Source organism: Brienomyrus brachyistius, chromosome 7, assembly GCF_023856365.1.
Source record: "Brienomyrus brachyistius isolate T26 chromosome 7, BBRACH_0.4, whole genome shotgun sequence".
In the NCBI taxonomy this organism is placed as follows: Eukaryota; Metazoa; Chordata; class Actinopteri; order Osteoglossiformes; family Mormyridae; genus Brienomyrus; species Brienomyrus brachyistius.
In genome coordinates, this window is record NC_064539.1 from 30,637,867 (window position 1) to 30,656,701 (window position 18,835).

At 45.5% G+C, this 18,835-nt stretch overlaps 2 long non-coding RNA genes across 2 annotated transcripts; both read left to right on the plus strand.

Annotated features, from left to right (window-relative positions):
* Positions 1 to 11,299: 11,299 nt before the first annotated feature.
* On the plus strand, positions 11,300 to 13,796 carry LOC125746382 (uncharacterized). The gene is made up of 5 exons (XR_007398958.1): positions 11,300 to 11,327; positions 11,432 to 11,458; positions 11,731 to 11,851; positions 13,181 to 13,228; positions 13,430 to 13,796. It is a non-coding gene; the product is annotated as an uncharacterized LOC125746382 (long non-coding RNA).
* Positions 13,797 to 16,527: 2,731 nt separating this feature from the next.
* On the plus strand, positions 16,528 to 17,585 carry LOC125745756 (uncharacterized). Its single transcript, XR_007398748.1, has 3 exons — positions 16,528 to 16,633; positions 17,152 to 17,175; positions 17,566 to 17,585. It is a non-coding gene; the product is annotated as an uncharacterized LOC125745756 (long non-coding RNA).
* The last annotated feature ends 1,250 nt before the right edge of the window (positions 17,586 to 18,835 follow it).

Here is an 18,835-nt window from a genome sequence, read left to right on the forward strand (position 1 = left end):
TTTGACATTAACACTTGTGTAAAGGAATATAAGTAACCACCTAACTGGTGGGAGTTATGTACATTTTCATATAAGAAGAATATACGCTTTCAGACCTACATACAGTATCACAACAAGGACTCACAGCAATCAAGTAAAAATACATTTAGTAACTTTCAGGTCCTCCATCCAGTCTTATTTACTCAAATTTCCAGGTCATCCATCCAGTACAAGGAACATGCTTACAAGCTGTACAGAGCAATGGAAGGGTATGTATTTATTTCATGGTAATAACTGACATAGCAGGATCTTGCTGATGGACGTGGTCATTCTGCCAAGCCAGGCTCAAACCAGCACCGTTCCTATCACAGGAAATTGAGAAAAAAAGAGTCCAATGTGGTGATGTCATACATACATCAGACATACATCTTCTAGTGCTTTCCATTTAAACCGGTAAGTCTGAATTTCTGGATTTCAAATCAGAAATTTTACCTGGAATGGTCCCTGAAGTCTGAGTTCCGACTCTGCCATCTCCCCCTGCCATCTCCCCTGCCATCTCCCCCTGCCATCTCCTCTGCCACCTCCCCTGCCATCTCCCCCTGCCATCTCCTCTGCCATCTCCTCTGCCATCTTCCCTGCCATCTTGTCTGCCATCTCCTCTGTTATCTCCTCTGCCATCTCCCCCTGCCATCTCCTCTGCCATCTCCTCTGCCATCTCCCCCTGGCATCTCCCCTGGCATCTCCCCTGCCATCTCCCCCTGCCATCTCCTCTGCCATCTCCTCTGCCATCTCCCCCTGCCATCTCCTCTGCCATCTCCCCCTGCCATCTCCTCTGCCATCTCCTCTGCCATCTTCCCTGCCATCTTGTCTGCCATCTCCTCTGTTATCTCCTCTGCCATCTTCCCTGCCATCTTCCCTGCCACCTCCTCTGCCATCTTCCCTGCCATCTTGTCTGCCATCTCCTCTACATCTCCTCTGCCATCTTCCCTGCCATCTCCTCTGCCATCTCCTCTGTCATCTCCTCTGTCATCTCCTCTGTTATCTCCTCTGCCATCTTCCCTGCCATCTCCTCTGCCATCTCCTCTGCCATCTTCTCTGCCATTCCCTTTGTTGTCTCCTCTGCCATCTTCTCTACCATCCCTTCTGCCATTCAACATATTTGGAAAAGATTTGGCAAATCACCACATACTTTGCAAGCCATTCCTGTGATGTGTCACATAATTGCACTTATTGTATTTTCATGAGGATCTACAATTGACATCACTACCTTATTCGTCTAGCAAGAATACTTAGTTTATTGAATATTCATAACATGCTCATTACTTATTACTGAGAGTCTCATTTTCATGGGAATCCCAGGATGCTGGGGGTTGTGCTTATATATATGCAAAGAGAATCTCAGTGACGCTGAATGTTTCAGCTCAGTGACGCCATCATGTCTGAAGTTGAAATTTGGGAATATCAGCACTGGGCCGTGTTTAGGAACATCTGTGAAAATAGCTGATAGTGCCCAGTGTGCACATTGTGCAGCAAACCTTGACAGGCAGATTGTAGAGACCTTCTCCAGGCAAGAAGCAGACATTGACTCACCTTGGCTTGTGTACAATTTAAAGCAGGAGGGCAAATTTATTTAAAACATTCATATAAATGAAAGTGTCAAATGAATATCATTCATTACTTGTAACATAACAAGTAGTTATTATGTTTATTAGAATAAAATTACAAAATAACCAGCTTTTTTGTCACGTTGTGTTGTTACAAAAACGTGTTTTTTATAAAAAAAAAAAAAACAGTGAAACACATGAACTGGGGGGGTGCTTGATGCTGTCCTCCAGAGGAACATCATATCTTCTGTTCTCCACAGTCAATATAACAGCCCAGAACAGTTCCGAGGAGTGCTACGTTCCATAAGATTACGCCGGAACTTTGGCACGCCCTCAGACTCCGCCTCCTTACGGTCTGCACATGGGAAGTACAGTTTGTACGGCACTGACACGGGGGCCCGCAGATGCTGTGACCACAGTCTCCGTATAAAAGCTCCAGGGCTCACGTGTAACCAGCCGAAAGTCCTGAGGCGAGACGCCAGCATGCTGAGAGTGGCTGCCATCCTCCTCGTCCTCCTCGTCCTCCCTGCCCTCGGCGCAGGCTTCAGTGGTATGGAGCGTTCCCGTCTTTTCATGAGGATCTCGGTCTGTGGGTGTGTGGGTGTGTTTATGTGTGGGTGTGTGTGTATGTGTGTGTGTGTGTGTGTATGTCAGATATACATTACAGTGTAGGGACCAAAAGTCCCCACAATGTGATTAAAAACCTGTTATTTTGACATTGTGGAGACCATTTCATTTGGTTCCCAAGCGAGGAAATGTGTGTGTGTGTGTGTGTGTGTGTGTGTGTGTGTGTGTGTGTGTGCACTTTGTAATTAAGACAGCTTATATAATAATATTAATGCTAAATGTGAATATTTTATGTTCTTTAATTACAGTTTTAGACTATATTAATTAAACTGTCATTTTTAGATCTTGCTGCCATAAAACGTTAATTTGAAACTAGAACTAAGTTAGAAGATAAAAGTGTCAAACACGGGCAAATCTGCTGTGTGTCAGCGCCCGGCTGTGCTGGAATACGTGTTGGTGTGTGGCTCTCGCAGCCAGTGTCTCTCTGTCTGAGCATTTATCAACTCTAACTGAAGCAGAGTGGTTTGAAAGAGCTCTATGTGTGGGTGATGGAGGCTGTGTGGAGTGACTGCCACGGCAGTAACACGACAGTGTGTGTCTTACTCTGGGGGAGAGCCCTGTGCTCATGTGCAGAAGGTCACTCAGTCAGATCCCGCGGTCGGCAAAGTGACATCGCTGTTTGAGCCTTCGAGCAAGGCCCTTAACTGCTCTCAGAACTGGCTGACCCTCCTTTTTATTCCTCACTTATATGTCAACAGCTTCAGACAATAGCATGTGATGTAAGATCTGTGTTGTGGGAAATTTCGTAAGCATTCATGAATAGATTTACTGTTTTAGTGGCTTTATGTTTTGTCTGTAAATAACCTTCAATGGGTCTTCCTCACATCCCTGCATAGCTTCCCTTCTCACTGGGTCTCTCCAACATCCCTGCATGGCTTCTTTCCTCACTGGGTCTCCCCAACATCCCTGCATGGCTTCCCACCTCACTGGGTCTCCCCAACATCCCTGCATAGCTTCCCTTCTCACTGAATCTCCCCAACATCCCTGCATAGCTTCCCTTCTCACTGGGTCTCCCCAACATCCCTGCATAGCTTCCCTCCTCACTGAATCTCCCCAACATCCCTGCATAGCTTCCCTTCTCACTGGGTCTCCCCAACATCCCTGCATAGCTTCCCTCCTCACTGAATCTCCCCAACATCCCTGCATAGCTTCCCTTCTCACTGGGTCTCTCCAACATCCCTGCATGGCTTCTTTCCTCACTGGGTCTCCCCTACATCCCTGCATGGCTTCTTTCCTCACTGGGTCTCCCCTACATCCCTGCATAGCTTCTTTCCTCACTGGGTCTCCCCAACATCCCTGCATAGCTTCTGTCCTCACTGGGTCTCCCCAACATCCCTGCATAGCTTCTGTCCTCACTGGGTCTCCCCTACATCCCTGCATGGCTTCTTTCCTCACTGGGTCTCCCCTACATCCCTGCATAGCTTCCCTCCTCACTGAATCTCCCCAACATCCCTGCATAGCTTCCCTTCTCACTGGGTCTCTCCAACATCCCTGCATGGCTTCTTTCCTCACTGGGTCTCCCCTACATCCCTGCATGGCTTCTTTCCTCACTGGGTCTCCCCTACATCCCTGCATAGCTTCTTTCCTCACTGGGTCTCCCCTACATCCCTGCATAGCTTCTGTCCTCACTGGGTCTCCCCAACATCCCTGCATAGCTTCTTTCCTCACTGGGTCTCCCCTACATCCCTGCATGGCTTCTTTCCTCACTGGGTCTCCCCTACATCCCTGCATAGCTTCCCTTCTCACTGGGTCTCCCCATATTTCTGCATAGCTTCTGTCCTCACTGGGTCTCCCCTACATCCCTGCATGGCTTCTTTCCTCACTGGGTCTCCCCTACATCCCTGCATAGCTTCCCTTCTCACTGGGTCTCCCCATATTTCTGCATAGCTTCTGTCCTCACTGGGTCTCCCCAACATCCCTGCATAGCTTCCCTTCTCACTGGGTCTCCCCATATTTCTGCATGGCTTCCCACCTCACTGGGTCTCCCGAAAATCCCTGCATAGCTTCCCTTCTCACTGGGTCTCCCCATATTTCTGCATAGCTGCTGTCCTCACTGGGTCTCCCCTACATCCATGCAGGGCTTCCCTCCTCACTGGGTCTCCCCTACATCTCTGCATAGCTTCCCTTCTCACTGGGTCTTCCTCACATCTCTGCATAGCTTCCCTTCTCACTGGGTCTCCCCATATTTCTGCATAGCTTCTCTCCTCACTGGGTCTCCCCAACATCCCTGCATAGCTTCCCTGCTCACTGGATCTCCCCATGTCCCTGCATGGCTTCAAATGAAAGGACATCTAAGGCTATGGCCATGGTGACCTTGATAATGCTGGGAAATTTGATAGACGCTTAAACTCTATAGTGAAACATATTAGTTAAAAATGTGTTTTGAGATCCTCAGACAAAGACCTCAACAGGTTTCAGCTTGCTGTTAACAAACAGCTGTCTTCCTTTCCAAACTCTCTTCTGCGTCTGTTAGTTAATGTTTTGCTTCTGATTTATTCTAGATCATTCTCAAGAGTCCCAAGCTGGTGAGTATAACTGCGTTAAAATTCTGAGTGATTCAAGGCTCAGGTTTATTGTCCTGTGCACACAATACAAAGAAATGCTCACAAATTAGCATAGAGCAAGGAGCAGCATACAACATCAATAATGATGAGAACAGTGAAGTACTTGCTTCTCCTGTGAGTTGCAGTTCTATCTGCTAATGCATCTCACCGCTGATCCATCACGCTGACAATTCTTCTCACTGTTTATCTATTTATCCTGTTTATTTAGATAGGATGCCCCCGGGCAGTGGCTCAGGGGATGAGAACACAATGGTTGTGGGTTTGATTTCTGCCCCTGTCTATGTGAATGGGTGGAGTCTAGGTGGATGGATGAATGGATGGATGCATGACTTGTGAGGCAGAGAAAAACCTCAACAGGTTGCATCTTGCTCTTAACAGAAAATTGTCTGCTTTTCAAACTCACTTCTGCATCTCTGAGTTAATGATGTTTTGCTTCTGATTAATTCCAGATCTTTCTTGGGAGTCTCAAGCTGGTGAGTTTAACTGGGCTAAAATTCTGAGCGACTCAAGGTTCAAGTTCATTGTCATATGCACACAATACGATGGAATGTTCAAAAATTAAGGAAGAGCAAAGAATAGCATGAAACAGCATCAGGCAATAATGATGAGAACACTGACGCAGAAACTGAACAGTAAATCACACAGAATGGGGAACCCGAGGCTGAGGAGGAAGGCAGGCAGTAACACAGAGAAGAATTTTACGTAAATGCTGATTCAGTACAAGGTTTTGTCGCTTGTCCTTTGAGCTACAGTGCTATCTGCTAATCCAGCATGCTGCTAATCCCCCTCACTGTTTATCTGTACTGTATATTCTGTTTATTTGGATGTGTTGCCCACACAATGGCTCAGGGGGTAGGAAGACCATGATTGTGGGTTCCATTTGTGCCCCTGGCTCTGTGCATGGATGGATGGATGGATGGATGGATGGATGGATTGATGGATGGATTGATGGATGGATGGATGGATGGATGCATGACTTGTGAGGCAGAGAAAAACCTCAACAGGTTGCATCTTGCTCTTAACAGAAAATTGTCTGCTTTTCAAACTCACTTCTGCATCTCTGAGTTAATGATGTTTTGCTTCTGATTAATTCCAGATCTTTCTTGGGAGTCTCAAGCTGGTGAGTTTAACTGGGCTAAAATTCTGAGCGACTCAAGGTTCAAGTTCATTGTCATATGCACACAATGCAATGGAATGTTCAGAAATTAAGGAAGAGCAAAGAATAGCATGAAACAGCATCAGGCAATAATTATGAGAACACTGACGCAGAAACTGAACAGTAAATCACACAGAATGGGGTCCCGAGGTAGAGAAGGAAGGCAGATATTAACATGGAAGCCTTTTTCATAAGTCCAGGGTCTTGCTTGTCCTGTGGGCAACAGTTCTACCAGCGAATCCATCATGCGGCTAATACATTAAGCTGCTAATTTATCTGGCTATTCTATTAATTTATACTGGATACCCCCGGGCAGTGGCTCAGGGGGTGGGAAGACCATGATTGTGGGTTCGATTTCTGCCCCTGTCTTTGTACATGGGTGGAATCTGAATGGATAGATGCATAGATTGATAGATGGGTGGGTGGATGGATGGATAGATGGGTGGGTGGATGGATGGATGCATGACTTGTGAGGCAGAGAAAAACCTCAACAGGTTGCATCTTGCTCTTAACAGAAAATTGTCTGCTTTTCAAATTCACTTCTGCATCTCTGAGTTAATGATGTTTTGCTTCTGATTAATTCCAGATCTTTCTTGGGAGTCTCAAGCTGGTGAGTTTAACTGGGCTAAAAATCTGAGTGACTCAAGGTTCAAGTTCATTGTCATATGCACACAATACAATGGAATGTTCAAAAATTAAGGAAGAGCAAAGAATAGCATGAAACAGCATCAGGCAATAATGATGAGAACACTGACGCAGAAACTGAACAGTAAATCACACAGAATGGGGAACCCGAGGCTGAGGAGGAAGGCAGGCAGTAACACAGAAAAGAATTTTACGTAAATGTTTATTCAGTACAGGGTTTTGTCGCTTGTCCTGTGAGCTACAGTGCTATCTGCTAATCCAGCATGCTGCTAATCCCCCTCACTGTTTATCTGTACTGTATATTCTGTTTATTTGGATGTGTTGCCCACGCAATGGCTCAGGGGGTAGGAAGACCATGATTGTGGGTTCCATTTGTGCCCCTGTATCTGTGCATGGATGGATGGATGGATGGATGGATGGATGGATGACTTGTGAGGCAGAGAAATATCTCAAGATGTTTCATCTTGCTCGTAACAGAAAATTGTCTGCTTTTCAAACTCACTTCTGCATCTCTGAGTTAATGATGTTTTGCTTCTGATTAATTCCAGATCTTTCTTGGGAGTCTCAAGCTGGTGAGTTTAACTGGGCTAAAATTCTGAGCGACTCAAGGTTCAAGTTCATTGTCCATCCATCCATCCATCATCTTCCACTTAATCCGGGGTCGGGTCGCGGGGGCAGCAGTCTCAGCAGGCAGACCCAGACTTCCCTCTCCCCGGCCACTTCATCCAGCTCCTCTGGGGGGATCCCGAGACGTTCCCAGGCCAGCCGGGAGACATAGTCTCTCCAGCGTGTCCTGGGTCTTCCCCGGGGTCTCCTCCCAGTGGGACATGCCCGGAACACCTCCCCAGGGAGGCGTCCCGGAGGCATCCTAATCAGATGCCCGAGCCACCTCATCTGGCTCCTCTCGATGCGGAGGAGCAGCGGCTCTACTCTGAGTCCCTCCCGAATGACTGAGCTCCTCACCCTATCTCTAAGGGAGAGCCCAGCCACCCTGCGGAGGAAACTCATTTTGGCCGCTTGCACCCGCGATCTCGTTCTTTCGGTCACTATCCATAGCTCATGACCATAGGTGAGGGTAGGAACGTAGATCGACTGGTAAATCGAGAGCTTTGCCTTTTGACTCAGCTCTCTCTTCACCATGACAGACCGATGCAGCGCCCGCATGACTGCTGACGCCGCACCGATCCGCCTGTCGACCTCCCGTTCCATCGTTCCCCCACTCGTGAACAAGATCCCGAGATACTTAAACTCCTCCACTTGGGGGAGGACCCCATCCCCAACCCGGAGAGAGCATTCTACCCTTTTCCGGCTGAGAACCATGGTCTTGGACTTGGAGGTGCTGATTCTCATCCCAGCCGCTTCACACTCGGCTGCGAACTGCCCCAGTGAGAGCTGAAGGTCACGGTCCGATGAGGCCAACAGAACCACATCATCTGCAAAAAGCAGAGACCTAATCCTGAGGTCACTGAACCGGACACCCTCAACACCCTGGCTGCGCCTAGAAATTCTGTCCATTAAGGCTATGAACAGAATCGGTGACAAAGGGCAGACCTGACGGAGTCCAACCCTCACCGGAAACGAGTCCGACTTATTGCCGCCCATGCGGACCAGGCTCTGGCCCCGGTCATACAGGGACCGAACCGCCCTTAAAAGGGGGCCCGGTACCCCATACTCCCGGAGCACTCCCCACAGGACTCCCCGAGGGACACGGTCGAATGCCCTCTCCAAGTCCACAAAGCACATGTAGACTGGTTGGGCAAACTCCCATGAACCCTCCAAAACCCTGCTGAGAGTATAGAGCTGGTCCACTGTTCCACGGCCAGGGCGAAAACCACACTGCTCTTCCTGAATCCGAGGTTCGACAATCCGGTGGACCCTCCTTTCCAGGACCCCCGAATAGACCTTACCAGGGAGGCTGAGGAGTGTGATCCCCCTATAGTTGGAGCACACCCTCCGGTCCCCTTTCTCAAAGAGGGGGACCACCACCCCGGTCTGCCAGTCCAGAGGCACTGCCCCCGATGTCATTGTCATATGCACATAATACAATGCAATGTTCAAAAATTAAGGAAGAGCAAAGAATAGCATGAAACAGCATCAGGCAATAATGATGAGAACACTGACGCAGAAACTGAACAGTAAATCACACAGAATGGGGTCCCGAGGTAGAAAAGGAAGGCAGATATTAACATGGAAGCCTTTTTCATAAGTCCAGGGTCTTGCTTGTCCTGTGGGCTACAGTTCTACCAGCGAATCCATCATGCGGCTAATACATTAAGCTGCTAATTTATCTGGCTATTCTATTAATTTATACTGGATGCCCCCGGGCAGTGGCTCAGGGGGTGGGAAGACCATGATTGTGGGTTCGATTTCTGCCCCTGTCTTTGTACATGGGTGGAATCTGAATGGATGGATGGATGGATGGATGGATAGATGGGTGGGTGGATGGATGGATAGATGGGTGGGTGGATGGATGGATGCATGACTTGTGAGGCAGAGAAAAACCTCAACAGGTTGCATCTTGCTCTTAACAGAAAATTGTCTGCTTTTCAAACTCACTTCTGCATCTCTGAGTTAATGATGTTTTGCTTCTGATTAATTCCAGATCTTTCTTGGGAGTCTCAAGCTGGTGAGTTTAACTGGGCTAAAATTCTGAGCGACTCAAGGTTCAAGTTCATTGTCATATGCACACAATACAATGGAATGTTCAAAAATTAAGGAAGAGCAAAGCATAGCATGAAACAGCATCAGGCAATAATGATGAGAACACTGACGCAGAAACTGAACAGTAAATCACACAGAATGGGGAACCCGAGGCTGAGGAGGAAGGCAGGCAGTAACACAGAAAATAATTTTAGGTAAATGCTGATTCAGTACAAGGTTTTGTCGCTTGTCCTGTGAGCTACAGTGCTATCTGCTAATCCAGCATGCTGATAATCCCCCTCACTGTTTATCTGTACTGTATATTCTGTTTATTTGGATGTGTTGCCCCCACAATGGCTCAGGGAGTAGGAAGACCATGATTGTGGGTTCCATTTATGCCCCTGTCTCTGTGCATGGATGGATGGATGGATGGATGGATGGATTGATGGATGGATGGATGGATGGATGGATGGATGGATGGATGGATGGATGCATGACTTGTGAGGCAGAGAAAAACCTCAACAGGTTGCATCTTGCTCTTAACAGAAAATTGTCTGCTTTTCAAACTCACTTCTGCATCTCTGAGTTAATGATGTTTTGCTTCTGATTAATTCCAGATCTTTCTTGGGAGTCTCAAGCTGGTGAGTTTAACTGGGCTAAAAATCTGAGCGACTCAAGGTTCAAGTTCATTGTCATATGCACACAATGCAATGGAATGTTCAAAAATTAAGGAAGAGCACAGAATATCATGAAACAGCATCAGGCAATAATGATGAGAACACTGACGCAGAAACTGAACAGTAAATCACACAGAATGGGGAACCCGAGGCTGAGGAGGAAGGCAGGCAGTAACACAGAAAATAATTTTAGGTAAATGCTGATTCAGTACAGGGTTTTGTCGCTTGTCCTGTGAGCTACAGTGCTATCTGCTAATCCAGCATGCTGCTAATCCCCCTCACTGTTTATCTGTACTGTATATTCTGTTTATTTGGATGTGTTGCCCACACAATGGCTCAGGGGGTAGGAAGACCATTATTGTGGGTTCCATTTGTGCCCCTGTCTCTGTGAATGGATGGATGGATGGATGGATGGATGGATGGATGGATGGATGGATGGATGGATGGATGGATGGATGCATGACTTGTGAGGCAGAGAAAAACCTCAACAGGTTGCATCTTGCTCTTAACAGAAAATTGTCTGCTTTTCAAACTCACTTCTGCATCTCTGAGTTAATGATGTTTTGCTTCTGATTAATTCCAGATCTTTCTTGGGAGTCTCAAGCTGGTGAGTTTAACTGGGCTAAAATCTGAGCGACTCAAGGTTCAAGTTCATTGTCATATGCACACAATGCAATGGAATGTTCAAAAATTAAGGAAGAGCACAGAATATCATGAAACAGCATCAGGCAATAATGATGAGAACACTGACGCAGAAACTGAACAGTAAATCACACAGAATGGGGAACCCGAGGCTGAGGAGGAAGGCAAATATTAACATGGAAGCCTTTTTCATAAGTCCAGGGTCTTGCTTGTCCTGTGGGCTACAGTTCTACCAGCGAATCCATCACGCGGCTAATACATTAAGCTGCTAACTTATCTGGCTATTCTATTAATTTATACTGGATGCCCCCGGGCAGTGGCTCAGGGGGTGGGAAGACCATGATTGTGGGTTCGATTTCTGCCCCTGTCTTTGTACATGGGTGGAATCTGAATGGATAGATGCATGGATGGATGGATGGATGGGTGGGTGGATGGATGGATAGATGGGTGGGTGGATGGATGGATGCATGACTTGTGAGGCAGAGAAAAACCTCAACAGGTTGCATCTTGCTCTTAACAGAAAATTGTCTGCTTTTCAAACTCACTTCTGCATCTCTGAGTTAATGATGTTTTGCTTCTGATTAATTCCAGATCTTTCTTGGGAGTCTCAAGCTGGTGAGTTTAACTGGGCTAAAATTCTGAGCGACTCAAGGTTCAAGTTCATTGTCATATGCACACAATACAATGGAATGTTCAAAAATTAAGGAAGAGCAAAGAACAGCATGAAACAGCATCAGGTAATAATGACGTGTATCTCCACTTACAGGCAGGCCAGTAGACAGTGACCCCATCTGTGAGTATAAGACGGACTCTTGTGAAGTGCTGTGTCGCCTTTCACACGTATAAATCTGCTTTGAAGTTCCCACTTCACCTTATCTCTGTCTTTGTCCCCTTTAGATCCTCTCAGTAGCAATTCAGAAGACTGTGAGTTACTGCGTATTATGTAAACAATATCTGAGAAAATGTGCAAAGTTTCTCCAAGCTTCCTTACAATCATTAGTATTAATTCCTCACGAATTATTGTACCATCTGGCAGAGAAGGCCGAATACCCACGGCTCATTCTTTAATGTCCGTTTTGTGAGCTGACTAAATACATTCTATCAATTCATGCAGCTGTATTTTACAAAATCTGTCATGTAGATGTCATGCGGAGAATCATTCTGGAATTTCTGTTTCACTCCTGACTGATCGACAGGTGTTGAGGACGACAACCACCAGCTTATTTTCACCATAGTGGAGGGTGGGCCGGAAACCAACGGTGGATCTGGGGATGGTCCATAGGGCCTCTTTCCCTCTGCAGCTTCCCTACATCTCAGGTGACGTACAGCCGCGGATCAGGTGACGTACAGCCGCGGCTCAGGTGACGTACAGCCGCGGCTCAGGTGACATACAGCCGCGGCTCAGGTGACGTACAGCCGCGGTTCAGGTGACGTACAGCCGCGGTTCAGGTGACGCATCGTCCAATCAGGGAATCTTCACTCCAAAATCAAGTGCTAGCAATGCAAGTTCAAGTAAAAACAAAAAATTCCAGTTCCACTCAGTCTTTTAAACCAAGACAGGCACCACAGAATGTACATCTTGTGCATCTTGCAATGTATAAACACGGACAAGAGCACTGCACTGCAGAAGCAGACTCCTGTGATATTATTGTAATGATTTTTTTATTTTGCACCTTATACAGCTAAAATGTATTTATCACATCCCCTACCCACAGAATATACACTGTATTGTCAAAAGTACTGGGACACAGCTCTGAGTCATTAAATTCTGGTGTTTCATTCTAAACCCATTGCCATGCGTGTATGAAATCTGGCACCCAGCCATGCAATCAGGTTTACAAACAATTGTGAAACGATGGGTCGTTCTGAGGAGCTCAGTGAATTCATGTGTGACAGTTGTCATCGTTCTGTTCACTCAATAACTGCCGAAGTTCCTGAACGTTACCTGTCTGACTGCATTGTGCCAACTTTCAAGTTTGGTGGAGGACAGATAAAATTATGGGGTTCTTTTTGTGGGGTTGGGCTAGTTCCCTTCCCAGGAAGCAAACTCTTGATGCTTCAGCATACCAAGAAATTTTGGACAATTCTATGCTTCCAACCTTGTGGGAACATTTTGGGATGGATGGTCCTTTTGCGTTCCAGCACGACTGTACACCAGTGCTCAAAGCAAAATCCATAAAGACATGGTTGGATGCATCTGCTGTGGAAGAACTTGGCCCATACAAAGCCCTGACCTCAACCATATCGGGACACCTTTGGGATGAATTAGAACAGAGATTGTATGCCAGGTCTTTACGTCCAGCATCAGTGCTTGACCAGAAATGCTCTTCTGAATGAATGAGCAAAAATTCTCATGGACACTCCAAAATCTTGTGGAAATCCTCCCCTGAAGAGCGGCAGCTGTTATGGCTGCAAAGGGTAGCTATACCATATTATATATAAGGCCTTATGGATTTAGAATGGAGTGTCATTAAAGTTCCAGTAGGTGTAATGGCCAGGCATCCCAATACTTTTGTACATATAGTGTAACTGTACCTTATTACTTATACCTACATATCTACCTACATATAACATATAAACCTTAAACTGCACCTCTCTGATCCCCTTGATGTGTACGTTATGTTTGTACCTTGCCTTCCATTTCAGGGTGAGCTTATGTTGAACTCTGACACCATGACTCAGCTGAACACCCCGGTAAGGACTCATGCATGTAGACTGTTGGATTGAGACTCATTGTACTGGATTAGGCCAACAAACCTCACCGGTTTACGGTTTATAGAGGTTTTTGAGTTCGTTTTCATTTCTGTGCTGGATGTTGACTGCATGAGCCTTAGGGTGTCTTGTATTCCGTTGGATTTCTGACCTTTGACCCTTTCCTCTGTTTCTCACATGTAGGTGAAGCATCATGAAGAGTGTTCTTCACATGGAGTGTCACTCTGCTGGCCACAAAGTCACTAATAAAAAATAAGAGTGACATGTAAATTACATTGTATACACACACAGACTCCGTTTTATAATAAAACATTTAAGCTGCTAATATTTTAATGATGGAATTAAAATGTAGAATTCATTTGAAAAAAGTTAGCAAATGTAGATGTCAATCTACCAAATCTACAACTTGTACAGGAAGCCTGGTCTGGTAACGTTCTATAGATTTTTTGATTGTTTATGTGCGGTTTTTAAAGGTATGCTCCGTTACTCAGTGACCTATACTTCATTGAGTTATTTACATTTCCCATTTCCAAAACCTTTGATCACAAACTTCTCCTGGCTGCTTGTTTGATCATAACTGAATAAAGAGATATTAAAACAGGCACTGGATTCCACAAAAGTTACGATAAACAGACATTATCTCTCACTTGAATGATTTCCATGGAGGTTTGCTTTGCTCTGTGTTTGGTCAAACAAATTCCAACTCATTCCAGTTCAGGAAGCTGAAAACGGTCAGATTTGGTGTTCAAATACACTGTTATTCAACATTATTTCTTCATTCAGTGGCCAGTGCTGAGCTGTGTGTTCAGTGAAGTCTTTATGCACACCACTGTTGTACTGAGCTGTTATTTTTGCACTTGTGGTCTCCCTGTTAGCTTTAATAAGCTGGTCTTTCTCCTCTGACCTCTGCATCTGCCCATACCTGGATATTCATCACTCCATTCTCTATAAAGTTTGAGCATCACAGTGTGTAAAGATCACAGGAAACACCTAGAGGGTGGAGGAGGTAGAGGAGCATTGACCCATCACAGCAGGGGGTGCACTTTTAATAGTATTGCCCCCCCCAGCAAATTTTACTAAGTGCCTCTTTTGACGACAGGCGACCACACAAAACTCACCGAATTTGCAGAGAACATTCCCACCACAGGTTGGCAAATTCTACCTTGGGCTCTGATACCGCCCCCCCCTGCTATGAGACCACTCTTTTACCCTTTGTTGGAATCACTATTTTTGGCACCAACAATCACATTTTTTAAAAATCGTAGCTTGCTAAAGTTTAGTTGGACAGTAAGTATACCCCATGACCTTGTCTGCGTACTGTATTTATTCACCAACACCAGTCTCTCGGGGCAACCATGTCCTTACTCTTTCCTCCAATTTGCAGAGTCACACCTCATGTAGAAACATCCGGAGCAGCGACGCCTTAGTTTGAACAAGAGGGAGGTTTTTGTGTTCTGATGTTCTGAACACACCCTGGAACTGAGTGCAGAAGTTCACCAGAAAGAAACGTGAAATCAGCCACATGCTAATGTACATGTAAAAGGCTAAATAGACAGCGAAGACAGAAAGGGCTAAATATAGAGTAAGGAACAAAAGAAGGAACACAAAGAACACTAAATATAAAGTAAGGAACAAAAGAAGGAACACAAAGAACACTAAATATAAAGTTAGGAACAAAAGAAGGATTAAATGCACAGTGATGAAAATAGAGCAGGGGGGCAGCATGGTGGTGCAGTGCTTATGGTGAGGGGGGCAGCATGGTGGTGCAGTGGTTATGGTGAGGGGGGCAGCATGGTGGTGCAGTGGTTATGGTGAGGGGGGCAGCATGGTGGTGCAGTGGTTATGGTGAGGGGAGCGGCATGGTGGTGCAGTGGTTATGGTGAGGGGGGCAGCATGGTGGTGCAGTGGTTATGGTGAGGGGGGCAGCATGGTGGTGCAGTGGTTAGCACTGTTGCCTCACACCTCTAGGACCCGGGTTCAAGTCTCCAACTGGGTCACATGTGTGTGGAGTTTGCATGTTCTCCCCATGTCGTCGTGGGGTTTCCTCCAGGTACTCCGGTTTCCCCCCATGGTCCAAAGACATGCAGAGGCTAATTGTACTTGCTAAATTGCCCGTAGGAGTGCATGTGTGAGTGAATGGTATGTGAGTGTGCCCTGCGATGGGCTGGCCCCCCATCCTGGGCTGTTCCCTGCCCTGTGCCCATTGCTTCCGGGATAGGCTCCGGACCCCCTGCGACCCAGTAGGATAAGCGGTTTGGAAAATGGATGGATGGATGAAAATAGAGCAGGCAAAATATAAGGTAAGGAACAAAAAACAGGCTAAATATACAGTGATGAAAATAGAGCAGGCAAAATTCAAAGTAATAAACACAGGAAAGACTAAATATACTGCAGTGGAGGGGTAAGTGTGTCCCAATGCTCCTATAAGCTATGTCATTGGAGGCCATTACCCCAATGGAAGGGCAGCTACCCACTTTGGATCTTATTTGGACCCTCTGGGCTCAGCAGGAAATTCCTTCACCACATGAAAACACATCTCATGACCCTCGTGACTTTCAAGAAACATCTTAAGAGCCCCCTGTTCCAGGAACACCTCAGTTAACCTCATCCTACCCGGACCCTCCCCACTTCACTGTCTTCGCTACTCTTCCATTGAAATGGTTTCACTTCACACTTCTGGATTCCCTCCTCTTGTAGTTCCTACTTCAGTTCAGTTCCTACTAGATTCTCTTAGTGTTATTTATATAAATGGTTATCTTAGGTACCAAATAGTTTCGGTATAGTTCTGTGGCACTGTTTCCGGTCACTCACTGGAAGCTCAGTCTCACAGCACTGGTACCTAACTGACATGTTCTTAAAGGGTGAGGATGTGGCACTGGTCCAGTTAGTGTCATTAAGCACACTGTATAACACCCATTAGACTATCAGCATCACATGACATTAACTGATCATTTAGCACCTGGGGAAACATCAGAGTCTATAAAACATTGTGTCATTGTGTTGTAACTCTTTAAGTCCCACTTAAAACCAGGCTCCATTGTTTCACCTGACAGGTCTGGCAGTGGGACAATATTGTCACCCTCTATTACCTGGGTGGTACAAGCTATTATTTCCAAAGGGGATCTGATGTTGTATTGGCTAATGACTGCAGCTCATGCCTGGGAAATGTTCCAAGTTGGTGACCCACCGTGTGATGTGGGTATATGTCCGGGATACACCTACATGCTGCGCAGTTAGCAGGGCCCAGTGGACGCTGTGGTCACGCCGTGCGTATAAAAGCTCCACGGTACAGGTGCAGTCAGATGCGAATTCTGAAGCGAGTCGCCAGCATGCTGAGAGTGACCGTGATTCTCCTCACCCTCGCTGTCCTCAGCGCAGGCTTCACTGGTATGTCAGTGTTAGGAAAAACTAATCAGAGGTATCGCTGTTAGTATTCAGTGACACAGCTTTCGGAAAAGATAGATCTATTCATTTAAGGATTTTACTGGAGCATTTTTTCGCCTTAAAAGCAAATAATTGTCAAACGATATTAACAATTTGGGCAATATTATGTTGGACTATATTAGTTTTGTTTCATTACAGATTGTAAAACTAGCTGCTAAGATGAAGTAGAGTAGCTCCCAAAATCAGTGCTGGGGGAGCAGGCTGGTCAGTCAGCAATCTGCAGAGATGCAGGATGTGTGGGGGGGGGGGGGGCTTACTGGCTCAGCAAGTAGCACCATTAGGGTGGGGGTCTGAATCCCGCATCCTCTGCGTGTGTGAAGTTTCTATGATCTCCATACACAGCTTGGAAGGGATTCTAAGGGGGGTAGGGGGCAGTTGGGCTACCCGCTGTGGTACCCTTAACATATGATGATGCTTATATTATTACTAACATAATTAACATTACCTTTATTCTGTTTTAGTCCCTCCCCAAGACGAACCACTTGGTAAGTAACCCATCTCGCTGACTTTTTATGTAGTCCATATGGTTTATATACAGCTCATTTTATATTAAGACACATTATAAGGCACATTTCACTTTAATTATGAAATTGCCTCAATCTACAGTTTGATCGTGGTTTCAATTAATGGACGTCAAAGTGCCATGCTTGCGATGACCACAAGAGGGAGCACAAAAACCACTGACACAAAGCCAATCTTTCTGCAGATATTATAAGTCAACAAACAGACATGCTTAATACAAAACAGGGTCTGCACGAAGACTTAAAAAGAAGCTCTGCACACTTAAAGTTTAATAACATGAACATGTTGAGTTGCAAAATTAACACAGTGACACTATTTCATCATTAACCTGAAGTGATTTTCATTCACTGCAGATGAGTCCTGGCAGGCCCCGGGTAAGTTAACCTCTAACATTTCTCTCCGTCTGTTTTCCTCTGCATTTACACCTCTGCCGGGGTTTTATATGAAGTAATAAAGGTAATGCCCTCTGCGGCTGGGCAGTGCCCAACTGTGTTTTCCCCTTTCTATACAAGGGTCAATTGTATAAATACTGCATCAGAACATGGGATGTCGGACCACCATGGTGCTCATCTACAGGCAACTATGACCAGGATCTTAAATGGCAGTACTGCTACAAAGAAGGTAATACACACAGCATACTATTATGATACAATACTGCATTTTCTCAGGTAATATGCACAGTATACTACTCCTATACTGTACTGTGTTAGTATGCAGGTAAAACACACAGCGTACAATTACTATACTAGGCTGCCTTAGCTAAAGTATTACACACAGAATTCAATTATTATACTTGACAGCATTAGCTCAGGTAAAACACACACTATACTTTTACTATACTATACTAAGTTAGCTCAAGCAATACATCCTCCGGTACTGGTAATATACTTTAGTATACTAGACTTCCTTTTCAGAAACTCATCATTAAAGCATGAAATAACTTTAAATAAGTAATATCTCGGCACAGAATCATAGCAGAGACTCATCATGTTTTTCGGCTTCAGGGTACGGTTACCTTGGCCACGAGGCTGACTGATCTGCCGAGGAACTGAAGGGTAAGGAGTGCTCAGCAGGAGTGTGTCAGCAGTGTACTGGGTCACAGCCCTTCATAAGTCAGGTGGTGTTGGGTTTCATGGGGTTACACATTCTATAGTGGTACATATGATGGTTTATGCAGATTTATTCTCTGTTTTGCAAATTTAGGTGCAGATGAAGATGTCTACTGTACAATAATCAAAAAGAAGTTTTTTTAACTGATGTGATTCGTAAAACTGATTGAATGCTGTCTTTATAGTACAAATCTCTATTAGTACAAAACTTTCAATCCAATAAAGTAAACACAAGTGCAGACTTGATCTTGTTGTCTTGGAATCATGGAGTGTGTACTGGTGACCACAGAGAAGCCTTCAGAGATGACTGTCTCCTGGATTAGGAACCCTTGCAAGCTTACATCCGCAACATAAACAGCCTGGTCCATACGATGGGTCCATACAATGGGTCCATATGATGGGTCCATACGATGGGTCCATATGATGGCACGAAGAACCAGACTGTATATATAATGGCTGAATTTACTGTTTTATTGCAGAAACACAATGACTATTGGCTATATCACCATCGAAG